This window comes from Platichthys flesus, chromosome 20, assembly GCF_949316205.1.
Source record: "Platichthys flesus chromosome 20, fPlaFle2.1, whole genome shotgun sequence".
NCBI classification, from domain to species: domain Eukaryota; kingdom Metazoa; phylum Chordata; class Actinopteri; order Pleuronectiformes; family Pleuronectidae; genus Platichthys; species Platichthys flesus.
The window spans coordinates 2,152,974-2,179,680 of record NC_084964.1 but is presented as its reverse complement, the minus strand read 5'-3'; the positions used below and the strand labels follow the sequence as shown (position 1 = coordinate 2,179,680).

General features: G+C 38.2%; 15 non-coding genes across 15 annotated transcripts; all 15 read right to left on the bottom strand.

Moving 5' to 3' along the window:
• Window positions 1-2,389: 2,389 nt before the first annotated feature.
• On the bottom strand, window positions 2,390-2,463 carry trnak-cuu (transfer RNA lysine (anticodon CUU)). The gene has a single exon. It is a non-coding gene; the product is annotated as a tRNA-Lys (tRNA).
• A 390-nt stretch (window positions 2,464-2,853) lies between these two features.
• Window positions 2,854-2,927, bottom strand: trnak-uuu (transfer RNA lysine (anticodon UUU)). Its single transcript has one exon. It is a non-coding gene; the product is annotated as a tRNA-Lys (tRNA).
• Window positions 2,928-3,851: 924 nt separating this feature from the next.
• Window positions 3,852-3,925, bottom strand: trnak-cuu (transfer RNA lysine (anticodon CUU)). Its single transcript has one exon. It is a non-coding gene; the product is annotated as a tRNA-Lys (tRNA).
• A 1,795-nt stretch (window positions 3,926-5,720) lies between these two features.
• On the bottom strand, window positions 5,721-5,794 carry trnak-cuu (transfer RNA lysine (anticodon CUU)). The gene has a single exon. It is a non-coding gene; the product is annotated as a tRNA-Lys (tRNA).
• An 826-nt stretch (window positions 5,795-6,620) lies between these two features.
• Window positions 6,621-6,694, bottom strand: trnak-cuu (transfer RNA lysine (anticodon CUU)). Its single transcript has one exon. It is a non-coding gene; the product is annotated as a tRNA-Lys (tRNA).
• A 2,720-nt stretch (window positions 6,695-9,414) lies between these two features.
• Window positions 9,415-9,488, bottom strand: trnak-cuu (transfer RNA lysine (anticodon CUU)). Its single transcript has one exon. It is a non-coding gene; the product is annotated as a tRNA-Lys (tRNA).
• A 390-nt stretch (window positions 9,489-9,878) lies between these two features.
• On the bottom strand, window positions 9,879-9,952 carry trnak-uuu (transfer RNA lysine (anticodon UUU)). The gene has a single exon. It is a non-coding gene; the product is annotated as a tRNA-Lys (tRNA).
• A 924-nt stretch (window positions 9,953-10,876) lies between these two features.
• Window positions 10,877-10,950, bottom strand: trnak-cuu (transfer RNA lysine (anticodon CUU)). Its single transcript has one exon. It is a non-coding gene; the product is annotated as a tRNA-Lys (tRNA).
• A 1,795-nt stretch (window positions 10,951-12,745) lies between these two features.
• Window positions 12,746-12,819, bottom strand: trnak-cuu (transfer RNA lysine (anticodon CUU)). The gene has a single exon. It is a non-coding gene; the product is annotated as a tRNA-Lys (tRNA).
• Window positions 12,820-15,539: 2,720 nt separating this feature from the next.
• trnak-cuu (transfer RNA lysine (anticodon CUU)) lies at window positions 15,540-15,613 on the bottom strand. Its single transcript has one exon. It is a non-coding gene; the product is annotated as a tRNA-Lys (tRNA).
• A 390-nt stretch (window positions 15,614-16,003) lies between these two features.
• Window positions 16,004-16,077, bottom strand: trnak-uuu (transfer RNA lysine (anticodon UUU)). Its single transcript has one exon. It is a non-coding gene; the product is annotated as a tRNA-Lys (tRNA).
• A 2,793-nt stretch (window positions 16,078-18,870) lies between these two features.
• On the bottom strand, window positions 18,871-18,944 carry trnak-cuu (transfer RNA lysine (anticodon CUU)). The gene has a single exon. It is a non-coding gene; the product is annotated as a tRNA-Lys (tRNA).
• Window positions 18,945-19,770: 826 nt separating this feature from the next.
• trnak-cuu (transfer RNA lysine (anticodon CUU)) lies at window positions 19,771-19,844 on the bottom strand. The gene has a single exon. It is a non-coding gene; the product is annotated as a tRNA-Lys (tRNA).
• A 4,544-nt stretch (window positions 19,845-24,388) lies between these two features.
• Window positions 24,389-24,462, bottom strand: trnak-uuu (transfer RNA lysine (anticodon UUU)). The gene has a single exon. It is a non-coding gene; the product is annotated as a tRNA-Lys (tRNA).
• A 924-nt stretch (window positions 24,463-25,386) lies between these two features.
• trnak-cuu (transfer RNA lysine (anticodon CUU)) lies at window positions 25,387-25,460 on the bottom strand. Its single transcript has one exon. It is a non-coding gene; the product is annotated as a tRNA-Lys (tRNA).
• Window positions 25,461-26,707: the final 1,247 nt, after the last annotated feature.

Genomic DNA, 26,707 nt, shown 5'->3' with positions numbered 1-26,707 from the left:
TGAGATTAAGAGTGTCATGCTCTACCGAACTGATCTGGCGCTTCTTCCAAATAACTTCCCATCACAATAGAAATGTTAGAATGCAAGAAATATGTTTCATGAGAAGTAAAACCCTCTTGTATGAAAACAACCTAGGTCTGAGATAATGATGAGATTACAGAATAAGTTTTACTTTTAAAGTTTTCAGCACAAGTTCCGTGAACAAAAACACCCTGAACCATGTTGTCCAATTCTTTCGCAAGAAGATCAAACACACGCTTGTCATTGGTTAGGGATTCAATCTCTTGCAGTTTTCCATTCTAGTTAAGCTAGATAATCTAGACAAATTGATGGGTTCAGTATATATATAATTTTCTGATCAGACATTGATGTTTGCTTGGTGTGTGTGAACTCTATGGAATGTATTTGCTCTGAAGTATCCTTTAATAAGGAGTCTTTAAAGCTAAGACTTTCATCTGCATGCTGGTGCTCAATTCCTAACCTTAAAATCTCCATAGCGCAACGTGGGGCTCGAACCCACGACCCTGAGATTAAGAGTGTCACGCTCTACCGAACTGATCTGGCGCTTCTTCCAAATAACTTCCCATCATAATAGAAATGTTAGAATGCAAGAAATATGTTTCATGGGAAGTAAAACCCTCTTGTATGAAAACAACCTAGGTCTGAGATAATGATGAGATTACAGAATAAGTTTTACTTTTAAAGTTTTCAGCACAAGTTCCGTGAACAAAAACACCCTGAACCATGTTGTCCAATTCTTTCGCAAGAAGATCAAACCAACGCTTGTCATTGGTTAGGGATTCAATCTCTTGCAGTTTGTGTGTGAACTCTATGGAATGTATTTGCTCTGAAGTATCCTTTAATAAGGAGTCTTTTAAGATAAGACTTTGATCTGCATGCTGGTGCTCAATTCCGAATCTCAAAAGGTCCATAGCCCAACGTGGGGCTCGAACCCACTACGCTGAGATTAAGAGTCTCATGCTCTACCGAACTGAGCTAGCCGGGCTTCTTCCTTGTAACTTCCCATCACAATAGAAATGTTAGAATGCAAGAAATATGTTTCATGAGAAGTAAAACCCTTTACCTTTAATGTTTTCAGCACAAGTTCCGTGAACAAAAACACCATGAACCATGTTGTCCAATTCTTTCGCAAGAAGATCAAACACACGCTTGTCATTGGTTTGGGATTCAATCTCTTGCAGTTTTCCATTCTAGTTTAGCTATATAATCTAGACAAATTGATGGGTTTAATATATATATAATATTCGGATCAGCCGTTGATGTTTGCGAACTCTATGGAATGTATTTGCTCTGAAGTATCCTTTAATAAGGAGTCTTTTAAGATAGACTTTGATCTGCATGCTGGTGCTCAATTCCTAACCTTAAAATCTCCATAGCCCAACGTGGGGCTCGAACCCATGACCCTGAGATTAAGAGTGTCATACTCTACCGAACTGATCTGGCGCTTCTTCCAAATAACTTCCCATCACAATAGAAATGTTAGAATGCAAGAAATATGTTTCATGACAAGTAATACCCTCTTGTATGAAAACAACCTAGGTCTGAGATAATGATCAGATTACAGAATAAGTTTTACCTTTAATGTTTTCAGCACAAGTTCCGTGAACAAAAACACCCTGAACCATGTTGTCCAATTCTTTCGCAAGAAGACCAAACCAACGCTTGTCATTGGTTAGGGATTCAATCTCTTGCAGTTTTCCATTCTAGTTAAGCTAGATAATCTAGACAAATTGATGGGTTCAGTATATATATAATTTTCTGATCAGACATTGATGTTTGCTTGGTGTGTGTGAACTCTATGGAATGTATTTGCTCTGAAGTATCCTTTAATAAGGAGTCTTTTAAGCTAAGACTTTCATCTGCATGCTGGTGCTCAATTCCTAACCTTAAAATCTCCATAGGCCAACGTGGGGCTCGAACCCACGACCCTGAGATTAAGAGTGTCATGCTCTACCGAACTGATCTGGCGCTTCTTCCAAATAACTTCCCATCACAATAGAAATGTTAGAATGCAAGAAATATGTTTCATGAGAAGTAAAACCCTCTTGTATGAAAACAGGCGGTTTAGTTCCGTTAACAAAAACCGCCTGGACAATGTTGTCCAATTCTTTCGCAAGAAGATCAAACACACGCTTGTCATTGGTTAGGGATTCAATCTCTTGCAGTTTTCCATTCTAGTTTAGCTATATAATCTAGACAAATTGATGGGTTTAATATATATAATTTTCTGATCAGACGTTGATGTTTGCTTGGTGTGTGTGAACTCTATGGAATGTATTTGCTCTGAAGTATCCTTTAATAAGGAGTCTTTTAAGATAAGACTTTGATCTGCATGCTGGTGCTCAATTCCGAATCTCAAAAGGTCCATAGCCCAACGTGGGGCTCGAACCCACGACCCTGAGATTAAGAGTCTCATGCTCTACCGAACTGAGCTAGCCGGGCTTCTTCCTTATAACTTCCCATCACAATAGAAATGTTAGAATGCAAGAAATATGTTTCATGAGAAGTAAAACCCTTTACCTTTAATGTTTTCAGCACAAGTTCCGTGAACAAAAACACCCTGAACCATGTTGTCCAATTCTTTCGCAAAAAGATCAAACACACGCTTGTCATTGGTTTGGGATTCAATCTCTTGCAGTTTTCCATTCTAGTTTAGCTTTATAATCTAGACAAATTGATGGGTTTAATATATATATAATATTCTGATCAGCCGTTGATGTTTGCGAACTCTATGGAATGTATTTGCTCTGAAGTATCCTTTAATAAGGAGTCCTTTAAGCTAAGACTTTGATCTGCATGCTGGTGCTCAATTCCGAATCTCAAAAGCTTCATAGCCCAACGTGGGGCTCGAACCCACAACCCTGAGATTAAAAGTCTCATGCTCTACCGAACTGAGCTAGCCGAACATCTTCCTTATAACTTCCCAACACAATAGAAATGTTAGAATGCAGGAAATATGTTTCATGAGAAGTAAAACCCTCTTGTATGAAAACAACCTAGGTCTGAGATAATGATCAGATTACAGAATACATTTTACCTTTAATGTTTTTGAGCACAAGTTCCATGAACAAAAACAACCTGAACCATGTTGTCCAATTATTTCGCAAGAAGATCAAACCAATGCTTGTCATTGGTTAGGGATTCAATCTCTTGCAGTTTTCCATTCTAGTTAAGCTAGATAATCTAGACAAATTGATGGGTTCAATATATATATAATTTTCTGATCAGCCGTTGATGTTTGCTTGGTGTGTGTGAACACTATGGAATGTATTTTCTCTGAAGTATTCTTTAATAAGGAGTCTTTTAAGCTAAGACTTTCATCTGCATGCTGGTGCTCAATTCCTAACCTTAAAATCTCCGTAGCCCAACATGGGGCTCGAACCCACGACCCTGAGATTAAGAGTGTCATGCTCTACCGAACTGAGCTGGCTCTTCTTCCAAATAGCTTCCCATCATAATAGAAATGTTAGAATGCAAGAAATATGTTTCATGAGAAGTAAAACCCTTTACCTTTAATGTTTTCAGCACAAGTTCCGTGAACAAAACACCCTAAACCATGTTGTCCAATTCTTTCGCAAGAAGATCAAACACACGCTTGTCATTGGTTAGGGATTCAATCTCTTGCAGTTTTCCATTCTAGTTTAGCTATATAATCTAGACAAATTAATGGGTTTAATATATATAATTTTCTGATCAGACGTTGATGTTTGCTTGGTGTGTGTGAACTCTATGGAATGTATTTGCTCTGAAGTATCCTTTAATAAGGAGTCTTTTAAGCTAAGACTTTGATCTGCATGCTGGTGCTCAATTCCGAATCTCAAAAGGTCCATAGCCCAACGTGGGGCTCGAACCCACGACCCTGAGATTAAGAGTCTCATGCTCTACCGAACTGAGCTAGCCGGGCTTCTTCCTTATAACTTCCCATCACAATAGAAATGTTAGAATGCAAGAAATATGTTTCATGAGAAGTAAAACCCTTTACCTTTAATGTTTTCAGCACAAGTTCCGTGAACAAAAACACCCTGAACCATGTTGTCCAATTCTTTCGCAAGAAGATCAAACACACGCTTGTCATTGGTTTGGGATTCAATCTCTTGCAGTTTTCCATTCTAGTTTAGCTTTATAATCTAGACAAATGGATGGGTTTAATATATATATAATATTCTGATCAGCCGTTGATGTTTGCGAACTCTATGGAATGTATTTGCTCTGAAGTATCCTTTAATAAGGAGTCCTTTAAGCTAAGACTTTGATCTGCATGCTGGTGCTCAATTCCGAATCTCAAAAGCTTCATAGCCCAACGTGGTGCTCGAACCCACGACCCTGAGATTAAGAGTCTCATGCTCTACCGAACTGAGCTAGCCGGACATCTTCCTTATAACTTCCCAACACAATAGAAATGTTAGAATGCAAGAAATATGTTTCATGAGAAGTAAAACCCTCTTGTATGAAAACAACCTAGGTCTGAGATAATGATCAGATTGGTTTGGGATTCAATCTCTTGCAGTTTTCCATTCTAGTTTAGCTTTATAATCTAGACAAATTGATGGGTTCAATATATATATAATATTCTGATCAGCCGTTGATGTTTGCGAACTCTATGGAATGTATTTGCTCTGAAGTATCCTTTAATAAGGAGTCCTTTAAGCTAAGACTTTGATCTGCATGCTGGTGCTCAATTCCGAATCTCAAAAGATTCATAGCCCAACGTGGGGCTCGAACCCACAACCCTGAGATTAAGAGTCTCATGCTCTACCGAACTGAGCTAGCCGGACATCTTCCTTATAACTTCCCAACACAATAGAAATGTTAGAATGCAAGAAATATGTTTCATGAGAAGTAAAACCCTCTTGTATGAAAACAACCTAGGTCTGAGATAATGATCAGATTACAGAATACATTTTACCTTTAATGTTTTTGAGCACAAATTCCATGAACAAAAACAACCTGAACCATGTTGTCCAATTATTTCGCAAGAAGATCAAACCAATGCTTGTCATTGGTTAGGGATTCAATCTCTTGCAGTTTTCCATTCTAGTTAAGCTAGATAATCTAGACAAATTGATGGGTTCAATATATATATAATTTTCTGATCAGCCGTTGATGTTTGCTTGGTTTGTGTGAACACTATGGAATGTATTTTCTCTGAAGTATTCTTTAATAAGGAGTCTTTTAAGCTAAGACTTTCATCTGCATGCTGGTGCTCAATTCCTAAACTTAAAATCTCCGTAGCCCAACATGGGGCTCGAACCCACGACCCTGAGATTAAGAGTGTCATGCTCTACCGAACTGAGCTGGCTCTTCTTGCAAATAACTTCCCATCATAATAGAAATGTTAGAATGCAAGAAATATGTTTCATGAGAAGTAAAACCCTCTTGTATGAAAACAGGCGGTTTAGTTCCGTGAACAAAAACCGCCTGGACAATGTTGTCCAATTCTTTCGCAAGAAGATCAAACACACGCTTGTCATTGGTTAGGGATTCAATCTCTTGCAGTTTTCCATTCTAGTTTAGCTATATAATCTAGACAAATTGATGGGTTTAATATATATAATTTTCTGATCAGACGTTGATGTTTGCTTGGTGTGTGTGAACTCTATGGAATGTATTTGCTCTGAAGTATCCTTTAATAAGGAGTCTTTTAAGCTAAGACTTTGATCTGCATGCTGGTGCTCAATTCCGAATCTCAAAAGGTCCATAGCCCAACGTGGGGCTCGAACCCACGACCCTGAGATTAAGAGTCTCATACTCTACCGAACTGAGCTAGCCGGGCTTCTTCCTTATAACTTCCCATCACAATAGAAATGTTAGAATGCAAGAAATATGTTTCATGAGAAGTAAAACCCTTTACCTTTAATGTTTTCAGCACAAGTTCCGTGAACAAAAACACCCTGAACCATGTTGTCCAATTCTTTCGCAAGAAGATCAAACACACGCTTGTCATTGGTTTGGGATTCAATCTCTTGCAGTTTTCCAATCTAGTTTAGCTTTATAATCTAGACAAATTGATGGGTTTAATATATATATAATATTCTGATCAGCCGTTGATGTTTGCGAACTCTATGGAATGTATTTGCTCTGAAGTATCCTTTAATAAGGAGTCTTTTAAGATAGACTTTGATCTGCTTGCTGGTGCTCAATTCCTAACCTTAAAATCTCCATAGCCCAACGTGGGGCTCGAACCCACGACCCTGAGATTAAGAGTGTCATGCTCTACCGAACTGATCTGGCGCTTCTTCCAAATAACTTCCCATCATAATAGAAATGTTAGAATGCAAGAAATATGTTTCATGAGAAGTAAAACCCTCTTGTATGAAAACAACCTAGGTCTGAGATAATGATGAGATTACAGAATAAGTTTTACTTTTAAAGTTTTCAGCACAAGTTCCGTGAACAAAAACACCCTGAACCATGTTGTCCAATTCTTTCGCAAGAAGATCAAACCAACGCTTGTCATTGGTTAGGGATTCAATCTCTTGCAGTTTGTGTGTGAACTCTATGGAATGTATTTGCTCTGAAGTATCCTTTAATAAGGAGTCTTTTAAGCTAAGACTTTGATCTGCATGCTGGTGCTCAATTCCGAATCTCAAAAGGTCCATAGCCCAACGTGGGGCTCGAACCCACGACCCTGAGATTAAGAGTCTCATACTCTACCGAACTGAGCTAGCCGGGCTTCTTCCTTATAACTTCCCATCACAATAGAAATGTTAGAATGCAAGAAATATGTTTCATGAGAAGTAAAACCCTTTACCTTTAATGTTTTCAGCACAAGTTCCGTGAACAAAAACACCCTGAACCATGTTGTCCAATTCTTTCGCAAGAAGATCAAACACACGCTTGTCATTGGTTTGGGATTCAATCTCTTGCAGTTTTCCATTCTAGTTTAGCTTTATAATCTAGACAAATTGATGGGTTTAATATATATATAATATTCTGATCAGCCGTTGATGTTTGCGAACTCTATGGAATGTATTTGCTCTGAAGTATCCTTTAATAAGGAGTCTTTTAAGATAGACTTTGATCTGCTTGCTGGTGCTCAATTCCTAACCTTAAAATCTCCATAGCCCAACGTGGGGCTCGAACCCACGACCCTGAGATTAAGAGTGTCATGCTCTACCGAACTGATCTGGCGCTTCTTCCAAATAACTTCCCATCATAATAGAAATGTTAGAATGCAAGAAATATGTTTCATGAGAAGTAAAACCCTCTTGTATGAAAACAACCTAGGTCTGAGATAATGATGAGATTACAGAATAAGTTTTACTTTTAAAGTTTTCAGCACAAGTTCCGTGAACAAAAACACCCTGAACCATGTTGTCCAATTCTTTCGCAAGAAGATCAAACCAACGCTTGTCATTGGTTAGGGATTCAATCTCTTGCAGTTTGTGTGTGAACTCTATGGAATGTATTTGCTCTGAAGTATCCTTTAATAAGGAGTCTTTTAAGCTAAGACTTTCATCTGCATGCTGGTGCTCAATTCCTAACCTTAAAATCTCCATAGCGCAACGTGGGGCTCGAACCCACGACCCTGAGATTAAGAGTGTCACGCTCTACCGAACTGATCTGGCGCTTCTTCCAAATAACTTCCCATCATAATAGAAATGTTAGAATGCAAGAAATATGTTTCATGGGAAGTAAAACCCTCTTGTATGAAAACAACCTAGGTCTGAGATAATGATGAGATTACAGAATAAGTTTTACTTTTAAAGTTTTCAGCACAAGTTCCGTGAACAAAAACACCCTGAACCATGTTGTCCAATTCTTTCGCAAGAAGATCAAACCAACGCTTGTCATTGGTTAGGGATTCAATCTCTTGCAGTTTGTGTGTGAACTCTATGGAATGTATTTGCTCTGAAGTATCCTTTAATAAGGAGTCTTTTAAGATAAGACTTTGATCTGCATGCTGGTGCTCAATTCCGAATCTCAAAAGGTCCATAGCCCAACGTGGGGCTCGAACACACTACGCTGAGATTAAGAGTCTCATGCTCTACCGAACTGAGCTAGCCGGGCTTCTTCCTTGTAACTTCCCATCACAATAGAAATGTTAGAATGCAAGAAATATGTTTCATGAGAAGTAAAACCCTTTACCTTTAATGTTTTCAGCACAAGTTCCGTGAACAAAAACACCATGAACCATGTTGTCCAATTCTTTCGCAAGAAGATCAAACACACGCTTGTCATTGGTTTGGGATTCAATCTCTTGCAGTTTTCCATTCTAGTTTAGCTATATAATCTAGACAAATTGATGGGTTTAATATATATATAATATTCGGATCAGCCGTTGATGTTTGCGAACTCTATGGAATGTATTTGCTCTGAAGTATCCTTTAATAAGGAGTCTTTTAAGATAGACTTTGATCTGCATGCTGGTGCTCAATTCCTAACCTTAAAATCTCCATAGCCCAACGTGGGGCTCGAACCCATGACCCTGAGATTAAGAGTGTCATACTCTACCGAACTGATCTGGCGCTTCTTCCAAATAACTTCCCATCACAATAGAAATGTTAGAATGCAAGAAATATGTTTCATGACAAGTAATACCCTCTTGTATGAAAACAACCTAGGTCTGAGATAATGATCAGATTACAGAATAAGTTTTACCTTTAATGTTTTCAGCACAAGTTCCGTGAACAAAAACACCCTGAACCATGTTGTCCAATTCTTTCGCAAGAAGACCAAACCAACGCTTGTCATTGGTTAGGGATTCAATCTCTTGCAGTTTTCCATTCTAGTTAAGCTAGATAATCTAGACAAATTGATGGGTTCAGTATATATATAATTTTCTGATCAGACATTGATGTTTGCTTGGTGTGTGTGAACTCTATGGAATGTATTTGCTCTGAAGTATCCTTTAATAAGGAGTCTTTTAAGCTAAGACTTTCATCTGCATGCTGGTGCTCAATTCCTAACCTTAAAATCTCCATAGGCCAACGTGGGGCTCGAACCCACGACCCTGAGATTAAGAGTGTCATGCTCTACCGAACTGATCTGGCGCTTCTTCCAAATAACTTCCCATCACAATAGAAATGTTAGAATGCAAGAAATATGTTTCATGAGAAGTAAAACCCTCTTGTATGAAAACAGGCGGTTTAGTTCCGTGAACAAAAACCGCCTGGACAATGTTGTCCAATTCTTTCGCAAGAAGATCAAACACACGCTTGTCATTGCTTAGGGATTCAATCTCTTGCAGTTTTCCATTCTAGTTTAGCTATATAATCTAGACAAATTGATGGGTTTAATATATATAATTTTCTGATCAGACGTTGATGTTTGCTTGGTGTGTGTGAACTCTATGGAATGTATTTGCTCTGAAGTATCCTTTAATAAGGAGTCTTTTAAGATAAGACTTTGATCTGCATGCTGGTGCTCAATTCCGAATCTCAAAAGGTCCATAGCCCAACGTGGGGCTCGAACCCACGACCCTGAGATTAAGAGTCTCATGCTCTACCGAACTGAGCTAGCCGGGCTTCTTCCTTATAACTTCCCATCACAATAGAAATGTTAGAATGCAAGAAATATGTTTCATGAGAAGTAAAACCCTTTACCTTTAATGTTTTCAGCACAAGTTCCGTGAACAAAAACACCCTGAACCATGTTGTCCAATTCTTTCGCAAAAAGATCAAACACACGCTTGTCATTGGTTTGGGATTCAATCTCTTGCAGTTTTCCATTCTAGTTTAGCTTTATAATCTAGACAAATTGATGGGTTTAATATATATATAATATTCTGATCAGCCGTTGATGTTTGCGAACTCTATGGAATGTATTTGCTCTGAAGTATCCTTTAATAAGGAGTCCTTTAAGCTAAGACTTTGATCTGCATGCTGGTGCTCAATTCCGAATCTCAAAAGCTTCATAGCCCAACGTGGGGCTCGAACCCACAACCCTGAGATTAAAAGTCTCATGCTCTACCGAACTGAGCTAGCCGAACATCTTCCTTATAACTTCCCAACACAATAGAAATGTTAGAATGCAGGAAATATGTTTCATGAGAAGTAAAACCCTCTTGTATGAAAACAACCTAGGTCTGAGATAATGATCAGATTACAGAATACATTTTACCTTTAATGTTTTTGAGCACAAGTTCCATGAACAAAAACAACCTGAACCATGTTGTCCAATTATTTCGCAAGAAGATCAAACCAATGCTTGTCATTGGTTAGGGATTCAATCTCTTGCAGTTTTCCATTCTAGTTAAGCTAGATAATCTAGACAAATTGATGGGTTCAATATATATATAATTTTCTGATCAGCCGTTGATGTTTGCTTGGTGTGTGTGAACACTATGGAATGTATTTTCTCTGAAGTATTCTTTAATAAGGAGTCTTTTAAGCTAAGACTTTCATCTGCATGCTGGTGCTCAATTCCTAACCTTAAAATCTCCGTAGCCCAACATGGGGCTCGAACCCACGACCCTGAGATTAAGAGTGTCATGCTCTACCGAACTGAGCTGGCTCTTCTTCCAAATAGCTTCCCATCATAATAGAAATGTTAGAATGCAAGAAATATGTTTCATGAGAAGTAAAACCCTTTACCTTTAATGTTTTCAGCACAAGTTCCGTGAACAAAACACCCTAAACCATGTTGTCCAATTCTTTCGCAAGAAGATCAAACACACGCTTGTCATTGGTTAGGGATTCAATCTCTTGCAGTTTTCCATTCTAGTTTAGCTATATAATCTAGACAAATTAATGGGTTTAATATATATAATTTTCTGATCAGACGTTGATGTTTGCTTGGTGTGTGTGAACTCTATGGAATGTATTTGCTCTGAAGTATCCTTTAATAAGGAGTCTTTTAAGCTAAGACTTTGATCTGCATGCTGGTGCTCAATTCCGAATCTCAAAAGGTCCATAGCCCAACGTGGGGCTCGAACCCACGACCCTGAGATTAAGAGTCTCATGCTCTACCAAACTGAGCTAGCCGGGCTTCTTCCTTATAACTTCCCATCACAATAGAAATGTTAGAATGCAAGAAATATGTTTCATGAGAAGTAAAACCCTTTACCTTTAATGTTTTCAGCACAAGTTCCGTGAACAAAAACACCCTGAACCATGTTGTCCAATTCTTTCGCAAGAAGATCAAACACACGCTTGTCATTGGTTTGGGATTCAATCTCTTGCAGTTTTCCATTCTAGTTTAGCTTTATAATCTAGACAAATGGATGGGTTTAATATATATATAATATTCTGATCAGCCGTTGATGTTTGCGAACTCTATGGAATGTATTTGCTCTGAAGTATCCTTTAATAAGGAGTCCTTTAAGCTAAGACTTTGATCTGCATGCTGGTGCTCAATTCCGAATCTCAAAAGCTTCATAGCCCAACGTGGTGCTCGAACCCACGACCCTGAGATTAAGAGTCTCATGCTCTACCGAACTGAGCTAGCCGGACATCTTCCTTATAACTTCCCAACACAATAGAAATGTTAGAATGCAAGAAATATGTTTCATGAGAAGTAAAACCCTCTTGTATGAAAACAACCTAGGTCTGAGATAATGATCAGATTGGTTTGGGATTCAATCTCTTGCAGTTTTCCATTCTAGTTTAGCTTTATAATCTAGACAAATTGATGGGTTCAATATATATATAATATTCTGATCAGCCGTTGATGTTTGCGAACTCTATGGAATGTATTTGCTCTGAAGTATCCTTTAATAAGGAGTCCTTTAAGCTAAGACTTTGATCTGCATGCTGGTGCTCAATTCCGAATCTCAAAAGATTCATAGCCCAACGTGGGGCTCGAACCCACAACCCTGAGATTAAGAGTCTCATGCTCTACCGAACTGAGCTAGCCGGACATCTTCCTTATAACTTCCCAACACAATAGAAATGTTAGAATGCAAGAAATATGTTTCATGAGAAGTAAAACCCTCTTGTATGAAAACAACCTAGGTCTGAGATAATGATCAGATTACAGAATACATTTTACCTTTAATGTTTTTGAGCACAAATTCCATGAACAAAAACAACCTGAACCATGTTGTCCAATTATTTCGCAAGAAGATCAAACCAATGCTTGTCATTGGTTAGGGATTCAATCTCTTGCAGTTTTCCATTCTAGTTAAGCTAGATAATCTAGACAAATTGATGGGTTCAATATATATATAATTTTCTGATCAGCCGTTGATGTTTGCTTGGTTTGTGTGAACACTATGGAATGTATTTTCTCTGAAGTATTCTTTAATAAGGAGTCTTTTAAGCTAAGACTTTCATCTGCATGCTGGTGCTCAATTCCTAAACTTAAAATCTCCGTAGCCCAACATGGGGCTCGAACCCACGACCCTGAGATTAAGAGTGTCATGCTCTACCGAACTGAGCTGGCTCTTCTTGCAAATAACTTCCCATCATAATAGAAATGTTAGAATGCAAGAAATATGTTTCATGAGAAGTAAAACCCTCTTGTATGAAAACAGGCGGTTTAGTTCCGTGAACAAAAACCGCCTGGACAATGTTGTCCAATTCTTTCGCAAGAAGATCAAACACACGCTTGTCATTGGTTAGGGATTCAATCTCTTGCAGTTTTCCATTCTAGTTTAGCTATATAATCTAGACAAATTGATGGGTTTAATATATATAATTTTCTGATCAGACGTTGATGTTTGCTTGGTGTGTGTGAACTCTATGGAATGTATTTGCTCTGAAGTATCCTTTAATAAGGAGTCTTTTAAGCTAAGACTTTGATCTGCATGCTGGTGCTCAATTCCGAATCTCAAAAGGTCCATAGCCCAACGTGGGGCTCGAACCCACGACCCTGAGATTAAGAGTCTCATACTCTACCGAACTGAGCTAGCCGGGCTTCTTCCTTATAACTTCCCATCACAATAGAAATGTTAGAATGCAAGAAATATGTTTCATGAGAAGTAAAACCCTTTACCTTTAATGTTTTCAGCACAAGTTCCGTGAACAAAAACACCCTGAACCATGTTGTCCAATTCTTTCGCAAGAAGATCAAACACACGCTTGTCATTGGTTTGGGATTCAATCTCTTGCAGTTTTCCATTCTAGTTTAGCTTTATAATCTAGACAAATTGATGGGTTTAATATATATATAATATTCTGATCAGCCGTTGATGTTTGCGAACTCTATGGAATGTATTTGCTCTGAAGTATCCTTTAATAAGGAGTCTTTTAAGATAGACTTTGATCTGCTTGCTGGTGCTCAATTCCTAACCTTAAAATCTCCATAGCCCAACGTGGGGCTCGAACCCACGACCCTGAGATTAAGAGTGTCATGCTCTACCGAACTGATCTGGCGCTTCTTCCAAATAACTTCCCATCATAATAGAAATGTTAGAATGCAAGAAATATGTTTCATGAGAAGTAAAACCCTCTTGTATGAAAACAACCTAGGTCTGAGATAATGATGAGATTACAGAATAAGTTTTACTTTTAAAGTTTTCAGCACAAGTTCCGTGAACAAAAACACCCTGAACCATGTTGTCCAATTCTTTCGCAAGAAGATCAAACCAACGCTTGTCATTGGTTAGGGATTCAATCTCTTGCAGTTTGTGTGTGAACTCTATGGAATGTATTTGCTCTGAAGTATCCTTTAATAAGGAGTCTTTTAAGCTAAGACTTTCATCTGCATGCTGGTGCTCAATTCCTAACCTTAAAATCTCCATAGCGCAACGTGGGGCTCGAACCCACGACCCTGAGATTAAGAGTGTCACGCTCTACCGAACTGATCTGGCGCTTCTTCCAAATAACTTCCCATCATAATAGAAATGTTAGAATGCAAGAAATATGTTTCATGGGAAGTAAAACCCTCTTGTATGAAAACAACCTAGGTCTGAGATAATGATGAGATTACAGAATAAGTTTTACTTTTAAAGTTTTCAGCACAAGTTCCGTGAACAAAAACACCCTGAACCATGTTGTCCAATTCTTTCGCAAGAAGATCAAACCAACGCTTGTCATTGGTTAGGGATTCAATCTCTTGCAGTTTGTGTGTGAACTCTATGGAATGTATTTGCTCTGAAGTATCCTTTAATAAGGAGTCTTTTAAGATAAGACTTTGATCTGCATGCTGGTGCTCAATTCCGAATCTCAAAAGGTCCATAGCCCAACGTGGGGCTCGAACCCACTACGCTGAGATTAAGAGTCTCATGCTCTACCGAACTGAGCTAGCCGGGCTTCTTCCTTGTAACTTCCCATCACAATAGAAATGTTAGAATGCAAGAAATATGTTTCATGAGAAGTAAAACCCTTTACCTTTAATGTTTTCAGCACAAGTTCCGTGAACAAAAACACCATGAACCATGTTGTCCAATTCTTTCGCAAGAAGATCAAACACACGCTTGTCATTGGTTTGGGATTCAATCTCTTGCAGTTTTCCATTCTAGTTTAGCTATATAATCTAGACAAATTGATGGGTTTAATATATATATAATATTCGGATCAGCCGTTGATGTTTGCGAACTCTATGGAATGTATTTGCTCTGAAGTATCCTTTAATAAGGAGTCTTTTAAGATAGACTTTGATCTGCATGCTGGTGCTCAATTCCTAACCTTAAAATCTCCATAGCCCAACGTGGGGCTCGAACCCATGACCCTGAGATTAAGAGTGTCATACTCTACCGAACTGATCTGGCGCTTCTTCCAAATAACTTCCCATCACAATAGAAATGTTAGAATGCAAGAAATATGTTTCATGACAAGTAATACCCTCTTGTATGAAAACAACCTAGGTCTGAGATAATGATCAGATTACAGAATAAGTTTTACCTTTAATGTTTTCAGCACAAGTTCCGTGAACAAAAACACCCTGAACCATGTTGTCCAATTCTTTCGCAAGAAGACCAAACCAACGCTTGTCATTGGTTAGGGATTCAATCTCTTGCAGTTTTCCATTCTAGTTAAGCTAGATAATCTAGACAAATTGATGGGTTCAGTATATATATAATTTTCTGATCAGACATTGATGTTTGCTTGGTGTGTGTGAACTCTATGGAATGTATTTGCTCTGAAGTATCCTTTAATAAGGAGTCTTTTAAGCTAAGACTTTCATCTGCATGCTGGTGCTCAATTCCTAACCTTAAAATCTCCATAGGCCAACGTGGGGCTCGAACCCACGACCCTGAGATTAAGAGTGTCATGCTCTACCGAACTGATCTGGCGCTTCTTCCAAATAACTTCCCATCACAATAGAAATGTTAGAATGCAAGAAATATGTTTCATGAGAAGTAAAACCCTCTTGTATGAAAACAGGCGGTTTAGTTCCGTGAACAAAAACCGCCTGGACAATGTTGTCCAATTCTTTCGCAAGAAGATCAAACACACGCTTGTCATTGGTTAGGGATTCAATCTCTTGCAGTTTTCCATTCTAGTTTAGCTATATAATCTAGACAAATTGATGGGTTTAATATATATAATTTTCTGATCAGACGTTGATGTTTGCTTGGTGTGTGTGAACTCTATGGAATGTATTTGCTCTGAAGTATCCTTTAATAAGGAGTCTTTTAAGATAAGACTTTGATCTGCATGCTGGTGCTCAATTCCGAATCTCAAAAGGTCCATAGCCCAACGTGGGGCTCGAACCCACGACCCTGAGATTAAGAGTCTCATGCTCTACCGAACTGAGCTAGCCGGGCTTCTTCCTTATAACTTCCCATCACAATAGAAATGTTAGAATGCAAGAAATATGTTTCATGAGAAGTAAAACCCTTTACCTTTAATGTTTTCAGCACAAGTTCCGTGAACAAAAACACCCTGAACCATGTTGTCCAATTCTTTCGCAAAAAGATCAAACACACGCTTGTCATTGGTTTGGGATTCAATCTCTTGCAGTTTTCCATTCTAGTTTAGCTTTATAATCTAGACAAATTGATGGGTTTAATATATATATAATATTCTGATCAGCCGTTGATGTTTGCGAACTCTATGGAATGTATTTGCTCTGAAGTATCCTTTAATAAGGAGTCCTTTAAGCTAAGACTTTGATCTGCATGCTGGTGCTCAATTCCGAATCTCAAAAGCTTCATAGCCCAACGTGGGGCTCGAACCCACAACCCTGAGATTAAAAGTCTCATGCTCTACCGAACTGAGCTAGCCGAACATCTTCCTTATAACTTCCCAACACAATAGAAATGTTAGAATGCAGGAAATATGTTTCATGAGAAGTAAAACCCTCTTGTATGAAAACAACCTAGGTCTGAGATAATGATCAGATTACAGAATACATTTTACCTTTAATGTTTTTGAGCACAAGTTCCATGAACAAAAACAACCTGAACCATGTTGTCCAATTATTTCGCAAGAAGATCAAACCAATGCTTGTCATTGGTTAGGGATTCAATCTCTTGCAGTTTTCCATTCTAGTTAAGCTAGATAATCTAGACAAATTGATGGGTTCAATATATATATAATTTTCTGATCAGCCGTTGATGTTTGCTTGGTGTGTGTGAACACTATGGAATGTATTTTCTCTGAAGTATTCTTTAATAAGGAGTCTTTTAAGCTAAGACTTTCATCTGCATGCTGGTGCTCAATTCCTAACCTTAAAATCTCCGTAGCCCAACATGGGGCTCAAACCCACGACCCTGAGATTAAGAGTGTCATGCTCTACCGAACTGAGCTGGCTCTTCTTCCAAATAGCTTCCCATCATAATAGAAATGTTAGAATGCAAGAAATATGTTTCATGAGAAGTAAAACCCTTTACCTTTAATGTTTTCAGCACAAGTTCCGTGAACAAAACACCCTAAACCATGTTGTCCAATTCTTTCGCAAGAAGATCAAACACACGCTTGTCATTGGTTAGGGATTCAATCTCTTGCAGTTTTCCATTCTAGTTTAGCTATATAATCTAGACAAATTAATGGGTTTAATATATATAATTTTCTGATCAGACGTTGATGTTTGCTTGGTGTGTGTGAACTCTATGGAATGTATTTGCTCTGAAGTATCCTTTAATAAGGAGTCTTTTAAGCTAAGACTTTGATCTGCATGCTGGTGCTCAATTCCGAATCTCAAAAGGTCCATAGCCCAACGTGGGGCTCGAACCCACGACCCTGAGATTAAGAGTCTCATGCTCTACCAAACTGACCTAGCCGGGCTTCTTCCTTATAACTTCCCATCACAATAGAAATGTTAGAATGCAAGAAATATGTTTCATGAGAAGTAAAACCCTTTACCTTTAATGTTTTCAGCACAAGTTCCGTGAACAAAAACACCCTGAACCATGTTGTCCAATTCTTTCGCAAGAAGATCAAACACACGCTTGTCATTGGTTTGGGATTCAATCTCTTGCAGTTTTCCATTCTAGTTTAGCTTTATAATCTAGACAAATGGATGGGTTTAATATATATATAATATTCTGATCAGCCGTTGATGTTTGCGAACTCTATGGAATGTATTTGCTCTGAAGTATCCTTTAATAAGGAGTCCTTTAAGCTAAGACTTTGATCTGCATGCTGGTGCTCAATTCCGAATCTCAAAAGCTTCATAGCCCAACGTGGTGCTCGAACCCACGACCCTGAGATTAAGAGTCTCATGCTCTACCGAACTGAGCTAGCCGGACATCTTCCTTATAACTTCCCAACACAATAGAAATGTTAGAATGCAAGAAATATGTTTCATGAGAAGTAAAACCCTCTTGTATGAAAACAACCTAGGTCTGAGATAATGATCAGATTGGTTTGGGATTCAATCTCTTGCAGTTTTCCATTCTAGTTTAGCTTTATAATCTAGACAAATTGATGGGTTCAATATATATATAATATTCTGATCAGCCGTTGATGTTTGCGAACTCTATGGAATGTATTTGCTCTGAAGTATCCTTTAATAAGGAGTCCTTTAAGCTAAGACTTTGATCTGCATGCTGGTGCTCAATTCCGAATCTCAAAAGATTCATAGCCCAACGTGGGGCTCGAACCCACAACCCTGAGATTAAGAGTCTCATGCTCTACCGAACTGAGCCAGCCGGACATCTTCCTTATAACTTCCCAACACAATAGAAATGTTAGAATGCAAGAAATATGTTTCATGAGAAGTAAAACCCTCTTGTATGAAAACAACCTAGGTCTGAGATAATGATCAGATTACAGAATACATTTTACCTTTAATGTTTTTGAGCACAAATTCCATGAACAAAAACAACCTGAACCATGTTGTCCAATTATTTCGCAAGAAGATCAAACCAATGCTTGTCATTGGTTAGGGATTCAATCTCTTGCAGTTTTCCATTCTAGTTAAGCTAGATAATCTAGACAAATTGATGGGTTCAATATATATATAATTTTCTGATCAGCCGTTGATGTTTGCTTGGTTTGTGTGAACACTATGGAATGTATTTTCTCTGAAGTATTCTTTAATAAGGAGTCTTTTAAGCTAAGACTTTCATCTGCATGCTGGTGCTCAATTCCTAAACTTAAAATCTCCGTAGCCCAACATGGGGCTCGAACCCACGACCCTGAGATTAAGAGTGTCATGCTCTACCGAACTGAGCTGGCTCTTCTTGCAAATAACTTCCCATCATAATAGAAATGTTAGAATGCAAGAAATATGTTTCATGAGAAGTAAAACCCTCTTGTATGAAAACAGGCGGTTTAGTTCCGTGAACAAAAACCGCCTGGACAATGTTGTCCAATTCTTTCGCAAGAAGATCAAACACACGCTTGTCATTGGTTAGGGATTCAATCTCTTGCAGTTTTCCATTCTAGTTTAGCTATATAATCTAGACAAATTGATGGGTTTAATATATATAATTTTCTGATCAGACGTTGATGTTTGCTTGGTGTGTGTGAACTCTATGGAATGTATTTGCTCTGAAGTATCCTTTAATAAGGAGTCTTTTAAGCTAAGACTTTGATCTGCATGCTGGTGCTCAATTCCGAATCTCAAAAGGTCCATAGCCCAACGTGGGGCTCGAACCCACGACCCTGAGATTAAGAGTCTCATACTCTACCGAACTGAGCTAGCCGGGCTTCTTCCTTATAACTTCCCATCACAATAGAAATGTTAGAATGCAAGAAATATGTTTCATGAGAAGTAAAACCCTTTACCTTTAATGTTTTCAGCACAAGTTCCGTGAACAAAAACACCCTGAACCATGTTGTCCAATTCTTTCGCAAGAAGATCAAACACACGCTTGTCATTGGTTTGGGATTCAATCTCTTGCAGTTTTCCATTCTAGTTTAGCTTTATAATCTAGACAAATTGATGGGTTTAATATATATATAATATTCTGATCAGCCGTTGATGTTTGCGAACTCTATGGAATGTATTTGCTCTGAAGTATCCTTTAATAAGGAGTCTTTTAAGATAGACTTTGATCTGCTTGCTGGTGCTCAATTCCTAACCTTAAAATCTCCATAGCCCAACGTGGGGCTCGAACCCACGACCCTGAGATTAAGAGTGTCATGCTCTACCGAACTGATCTGGCGCTTCTTCCAAATAACTTCCCATCATAATAGAAATGTTAGAATGCAAGAAATATGTTTCATGAGAAGTAAAACCCTCTTGTATGAAAACAACCTAGGTCTGAGATAATGATGAGATTACAGAATAAGTTTTACTTTTAAAGTTTTCAGCACAAGTTCCGTGAACAAAAACACCCTGAACCATGTTGTCCAATTCTTTCGCAAGAAGATCAAACCAACGCTTGTCATTGGTTAGGGATTCAATCTCTTGCAGTTTGTGTGTGAACTCTATGGAATGTATTTGCTCTGAAGTATCCTTTAATAAGGAGTCTTTTAAGCTAAGACTTTGATCTGCATGCTGGTGCTCAATTCCGAATCTCAAAAGGTCCATAGCCCAACGTGGGGCTCGAACCCACGACCCTGAGATTAAGAGTCTCATACTCTACCGAACTGAGCTAGCCGGGCTTCTTCCTTATAACTTCCCATCACAATAGAAATGTTAGAATGCAAGAAATATGTTTCATGAGAAGTAAAACCCTTTACCTTTAATGTTTTCAGCACAAGTTCCGTGAACAAAAACACCCTGAACCATGTTGTCCAATTCTTTCGCAAGAAGATCAAACACACGCTTGTCATTGGTTTGGGATTCAATCTCTTGCAGTTTTCCATTCTAGTTTAGCTTTATAATCTAGACAAATTGATGGGTTTAATATATATATAATATTCTGATCAGCCGTTGATGTTTGCGAACTCTATGGAATGTATTTGCTCTGAAGTATCCTTTAATAAGGAGTCTTTTAAGATAGACTTTGATCTGCTTGCTGGTGCTCAATTCCTAACCTTAAAATCTCCATAGCCCAACGTGGGGCTCGAACCCACGACCCTGAGATTAAGAGTGTCATGCTCTACCGAACTGATCTGGCGCTTCTTCCACATAACTTCCCATCATAATAGAAATGTTAGAATGCAAGAAATATGTTTCATGAGAAGTAAAACCCTCTTGTATGAAAACAACCTAGGTCTGAGATAATGATGAGATTACAGAATAAGTTTTACTTTTAAAGTTTTCAGCACAAGTTCCGTGAACAAAAACACCCTGAACCATGTTGTCCAATTCTTTCGCAAGAAGATCAAACCAACGCTTGTCATTGGTTAGGGATTCAATCTCTTGCAGTTTGTGTGTGAACTCTATGGAATGTATTTGCTCTGAAGTATCCTTTAATAAGGAGTCTTTTAAGCTAAGACTTTGATCTGCATGCTGGTGCTCAATTCCGAATCTCAAAAGGTCCATAGCCCAACGTGGGGCTCGAAGCCACGACCCTGAGATTAAGAGTCTCATACTCTACCGAACTGAGCTAGCCGGGCTTCTTCCTTATAACTTCCCATCACAATAGAAATGTTAGAATGCAAGAAATATGTTTCATGAGAAGTAAAACCCTTTACCTTTAATGTTTTCAGCACAAGTTCCGTGAACAAAAACACCCTGAACCATGTTGTCCAATTCTTTCGCAAGAAGATCAAACACACGCTTGTCATTGGTTTGGGATTCAATCTCTTGCAGTTTTCCATTCTAGTTTAGCTTTATAATCTAGACAAATTGATGGGTTTAATATATATATAATATTCTGATCAGCCGTTGATGTTTGCGAACTCTATGGAATGTATTTGCTCTGAAGTATCCTTTAATAAGGAGTCTTTTAAAATAGACTTTGATCTGCTTGCTGGTGCTCAATTCCTAACCTTAAAATCTCCATAGCCCAACGTGGGGCTCGAACCCACGACCCTGAGATTAAGAGTGTCATGCTCTACCGAACTGATCTGGCGCTTCTTCCAAATAACTTCCCATCATAATAGAAATGTTAGAATGCAAGAAATATGTTTCATGAGAAGTAAAACCCTCTTGTATGAAAACAACCTAGGTCTGAGATAATGATGAGATTACAGAATAAGTTTTACTTTTAAAGTTTTCAGCACAAGTTCCGTGAACAAAAACACCCTGAACCATGTTGTCCAATTCTTTCGCAAGAAGATCAAACCAACGCTTGTCATTGGTTAGGGATTCAATCTCTTGCAGTTTGTGTGTGAACTCTATGGAATGTATTTGCTCTGAAGTATCCTTTAATAAGGAGTCTTTTAAGCTAAGACTTTGATCTGCATGCTGGTGCTCAATTCCGAATCTCAAAAGGTCCATAGCCCAACGTGGGGCTCGAAGCCACGACCCTGAGATTAAGAGTCTCATACTCTACCGAACTGAGCTAGCCGGGCTTCTTCCTTATAACTTCCCATCACAATAGAAATGTTAGAATGCAAGAAATATGTTTCATGAGAAGTAAAACCCTTTACCTTTAATGTTTTCAGCACAAGTTCCGTGAACAAAAACACCCTGAACCATGTTGTCCAATTCTTTCGCAAGAAGATCAAACACACGCTTGTCATTGGTTTGGGATTCAATCTCTTGCAGTTTTCCATTCTAGTTTAGCTTTATAATCTAGACAAATTGATGGGTTTAATATATATATAATATTCTGATCAGCCGTTGATGTTTGCGAACTCTATGGAATGTATTTGCTCTGAAGTATCCTTTAATAAGGAGTCTTTTAAGATAGACTTTGATCTGCTTGCTGGTGCTCAATTCCTAACCTTAAAATCTCCATAGCCCAACGTGGGGCTCGAACCCACGACCCTGAGATTAAGAGTGTCATGCTCTACCGAACTGATCTGGCGCTTCTTCCAAATAACTTCCCATCATAATAGAAATGTTAGAATGCAAGAAATATGTTTCATGAGAAGTAAAACCCTCTTGTATGAAAACAACCTAGGTCTGAGATAATGATGAGATTACAGAATAAGTTTTACTTTTAAAGTTTTCAGCACAAGTTCCGTGAACAAAAACACCCTGAACCATGTTGTCCAATTCTTTCGCAAGAAGATCAAACCAACGCTTGTCATTGGTTAGGGATTCAATCTCTTGCAGTTTGTGTGTGAACTCTATGGAATGTATTTGCTCTGAAGTATCCTTTAATAAGGAGTCTTTTAAGCTAAGACTTTGATCTGCATGCTGGTGCTCAATTCCGAATCTCAAAAGATTCATAGCCCAACGTGGGGCTCGAACCCACGACCCTGAGATTAAGAGTCTCATGCTCTACCGAACTGAGCTAGCCGGACATCTTCCTTATGACTTCCAAACACAATAGAAATGTTAGAATGCAAGAAATATGTTTCATGAGAAGTAAAACCCTCTTGTATGAAAACAACCTAGGTCTGAGATAATGATCAGATTACAGAATACATTTTACCTTTAATGTTTTTGAGCACAAGTTCCATGAACAAAAACAACCTGAACCATGTTGTCCAATTATTTCGCAAGAAGATCAAACCAATGGTTGTCATTGGTTAGGGATTCAATCTCTTGCAGTTTTCCATTCTAGTTAAGCTAGATAATCTAGACAAATTGATGGGTTTAATATATATATAATATTCTGATCAGCCGTTGATGTTTGCGAACTCTATGGAATGTATTTGCTCTGAAGTATCCTTTAATAAGGAGTCTTTTAAGCTAAGACTTTGATCTGCATGCTGGTGCTCAATTCTGAATCTCAAAAGGTCCATAGCCCAACGTGGTGCTCGAACCCACGACCCTGAGATTAAGAGTCTCATGCTCTACCGAACTGAGCTAGCCGGACATCTTCCTTATAACTTCCCAACACAATAGAAATGTTAGAATGCAAGAAATATGTTTCATGAGAAGTAAAACCCTCTTGTATGAAAACAACCTAGGTCTGAGATAATGATCAGATTGGTTTGGGATTCAATCTCTTGCAGTTTTCCATTCTAGTTTAGCTTTATAATCTAGACAAATTGATGGGTTCAATATATATATAATATTCTGATCAGCCGTTGATGTTTGCGAACTCTATGGAATGTATTTGCTCTGAAGTATCCTTTAATAAGGAGTCCTTTAAGCTAAGACTTTGATCTGCATGCTGGTGCTCAATTCCGAATCTCAAAAGATTCATAGCCCAACGTGGGGCTCGAACCCACAACCCTGAGATTAAGAGTCTCATGCTCTACCGAACTGAGCTAGCCGGACATCTTCCTTATAACTTCCCAACACAATAGAAATGTTAGAATGCAAGAAATATGTTTCATGAGAAGTAAAACCCTCTTGTATGAAAACAACCTAGGTCTGAGATAATGATCAGATTACAGAATACATTTTACCTTTAATGTTTTTGAGCACAAATTCCATGAACAAAAACAACCTGAACCATGTTGTCCAATTATTTCGCAAGAAGATCAAACCAATGCTTGTCATTGGTTAGGGATTCAATCTCTTGCAGTTTTCCATTCTAGTTAAGCTAGATAATCTAGACAAATTGATGGGTTCAATATATATATAATTTTCTGATCAGCCGTTGATGTTTGCTTGGTTTGTGTGAACACTATGGAATGTATTTTCTCTGAAGTATTCTTTAATAAGGAGTCTTTTAAGCTAAGACTTTCATCTGCATGCTGGTGCTCAATTCCTAAACTTAAAATCTCCGTAGCCCAACATGGGGCTCGAACCCACGACCCTGAGATTAAGAGTCTCATGCTCTACCGAACTGAGCTAGCCGGGCTTCTTCCTTATAACTTCCCATCACAATAGAAATGTTAGAATGCAAGAAATATGTTTCATGAGAAGTAAAACCCTTTACCTTTAATGTTTTCAGCACAAGTTCCGTGAACAAAAACACCCTGAACCATGTTGTCCAATTCTTTCGCAAAAAGATCAAACACACGCTTGTCATTGGTTTGGGATTCAATCTCTTGCAGTTTTCCATTCTAGTTTAGCTTTATAATCTAGACAAATTGATGGGTTTAATATATATATAATATTCTGATCAGCCGTTGATGTTTGCGAACTCTATGGAATGTATTTGCTCTGAAGTATCCTTTAATAAGGAGTCCTTTAAGCTAAGACTTTGATCTGCATGCTGGTGCTCAATTCCGAATCTCAAAAGCTTCATAGCCCAACGTGGGGCTCGAACCCACAACCCTGAGATTAAAAGTCTCATGCTCTACCGAACTGAGCTAGCCGAACATCTTCCTTATAACTTCCCAACACAATAGAAATGTTAGAATGCAGGAAATATGTTTCATGAGAAGTAAAACCCTCTTGTATGAAAACAACCTAGGTCTGAGATAATGATCAGATTACAGAATACATTTTACCTTTAATGTTTTTGAGCACAAGTTCCATGAACAAAAACAACCTGAACCATGTTGTCCAATTATTTCGCAAGAAGATCAAACCAATGCTTGTCATTGGTTAGGGATTCAATCTCTTGCAGTTTTCCATTCTAGTTAAGCTAGATAATCTAGACAAATTGATGGGTTCAATATATATATAATTTTCTGATCAGCCGTTGATGTTTGCTTGGTGTGTGTGAACACTTTGGAATGTATTTTCTCTGAAGTATTCTTTAATAAGGAGTCTTTTAAGCTAAGACTTTCATCTGCATGCTGGTGCTCAATTCCTAACCTTAAAATCTCCGTAGCCCAACATGGGGCTCGAACCCACGACCCTGAGATTAAGAGTGTCATGCTCTACCGAACTGAGCTGGCTCTTCTTCCAAATAGCTTCCCATCATAATAGAAATGTTAGAATGCAAGAAATATGTTTCATGAGAAGTAAAACCCTTTACCTTTAATGTTTTCAGCACAAGTTCCGTGAACAAAACACCCTAAACCATGTTGTCCAATTCTTTCGCAAGAAGATCAAACACACGCTTGTCATTGGTTAGGGATTCAATCTCTTGCAGTTTTCCATTCTAGTTTAGCTATATAATCTAGACAAATTGATGGGTTTAATATATATAATTTTCTGATCAGACGTTGATGTTTGCTTGGTGTGTGTGAACTCTATGGAATGTATTTGCTCTGAAGTATCCTTTAATAAGGAGTCTTTTAAGCTAAGACTTTGATCTGCATGCTGGTGCTCAATTCCGAATCTCAAAAGGTCCATAGCCCAACGTGGGGCTCGAACCCACGACCCTGAGATTAAGAGTCTCATACTCTACCGAACTGAGCTAGCCGGGCTTCTTCCTTATAACTTCCCATCACAATAGAAATGTTAGAATGCAAGAAATATGTTTCATGAGAAGTAAAACCCTTTACCTTTAATGTTTTCAGCACAAGTTCCGTGAACAAAAACACCCTGAACCATGTTGTCCAATTCTTTCGCAAGAAGATCAAACACACGCTTGTCATTGGTTTGGGATTCAATCTCTTGCAGTTTTCCATTCTAGTTTAGCTTTATAATCTAGACAAATTGATGGGTTTAATATATATATAATATTCTGATCAGCCGTTGATGTTTGCGAACTCTATGGAATGTATTTGCTCTGAAGTATCCTTTAATAAGGAGTCTTTTAAGATAGACTTTGATCTGCTTGCTGGTGCTCAATTCCTAACCTTAAAATCTCCATAGCCCAACGTGGGGCTCGAACCCACGACCCTGAGATTAAGAGTGTCATGCTCTACCGAACTGATCTGGCGCTTCTTCCAAATAACTTCCCATCATAATAGAAATGTTAGAATGCAAGAAATATGTTTCATGAGAAGTAAAACCCTCTTGTATGAAAACAACCTAGGTCTGAGATAATGATGAGATTACAGAATAAGTTTTACTTTTAAAGTTTTCAGCACAAGTTCCGTGAACAAAAACACCCTGAACCATGTTGTCCAATTCTTTCGCAAGAAGATCAAACCAACGCTTGTCATTGGTTAGGGATTCAATCTCTTGCAGTTTGTGTGTGAACTCTATGGAATGTATTTGCTCTGAAGTATCCTTTAATAAGGAGTCTTTTAAGCTAAGACTTTGATCTGCATGCTGGTGCTCAATTCCGAATCTCAAAAGGTCCATAGCCCAACGTGGGGCTCGAAGCCACGACCCTGAGATTAAGAGTCTCATACTCTACCGAACTGAGCTAGCCGGGCTTCTTCCTTATAACTTCCCATCACAATAGAAATGTTAGAATGCAAGAAATATGTTTCATGAGAAGTAAAACCCTTTACCTTTAATGTTTTCAGCACAAGTTCCGTGAACAAAAACACCCTGAACCATGTTGTCCAATTCTTTCGCAAGAAGATCAAACACACGCTTGTCATTGGTTTGGGATTCAATCTCTTGCAGTTTTCCATTCTAGTTTAGCTTTATAATCTAGACAAATTGATGGGTTTAATATATATATAATATTCTGATCAGCCGTTGATGTTTGCGAACTCTATGGAATGTATTTGCTCTGAAGTATCCTTTAATAAGGAGTCTTTTAAGATAGACTTTG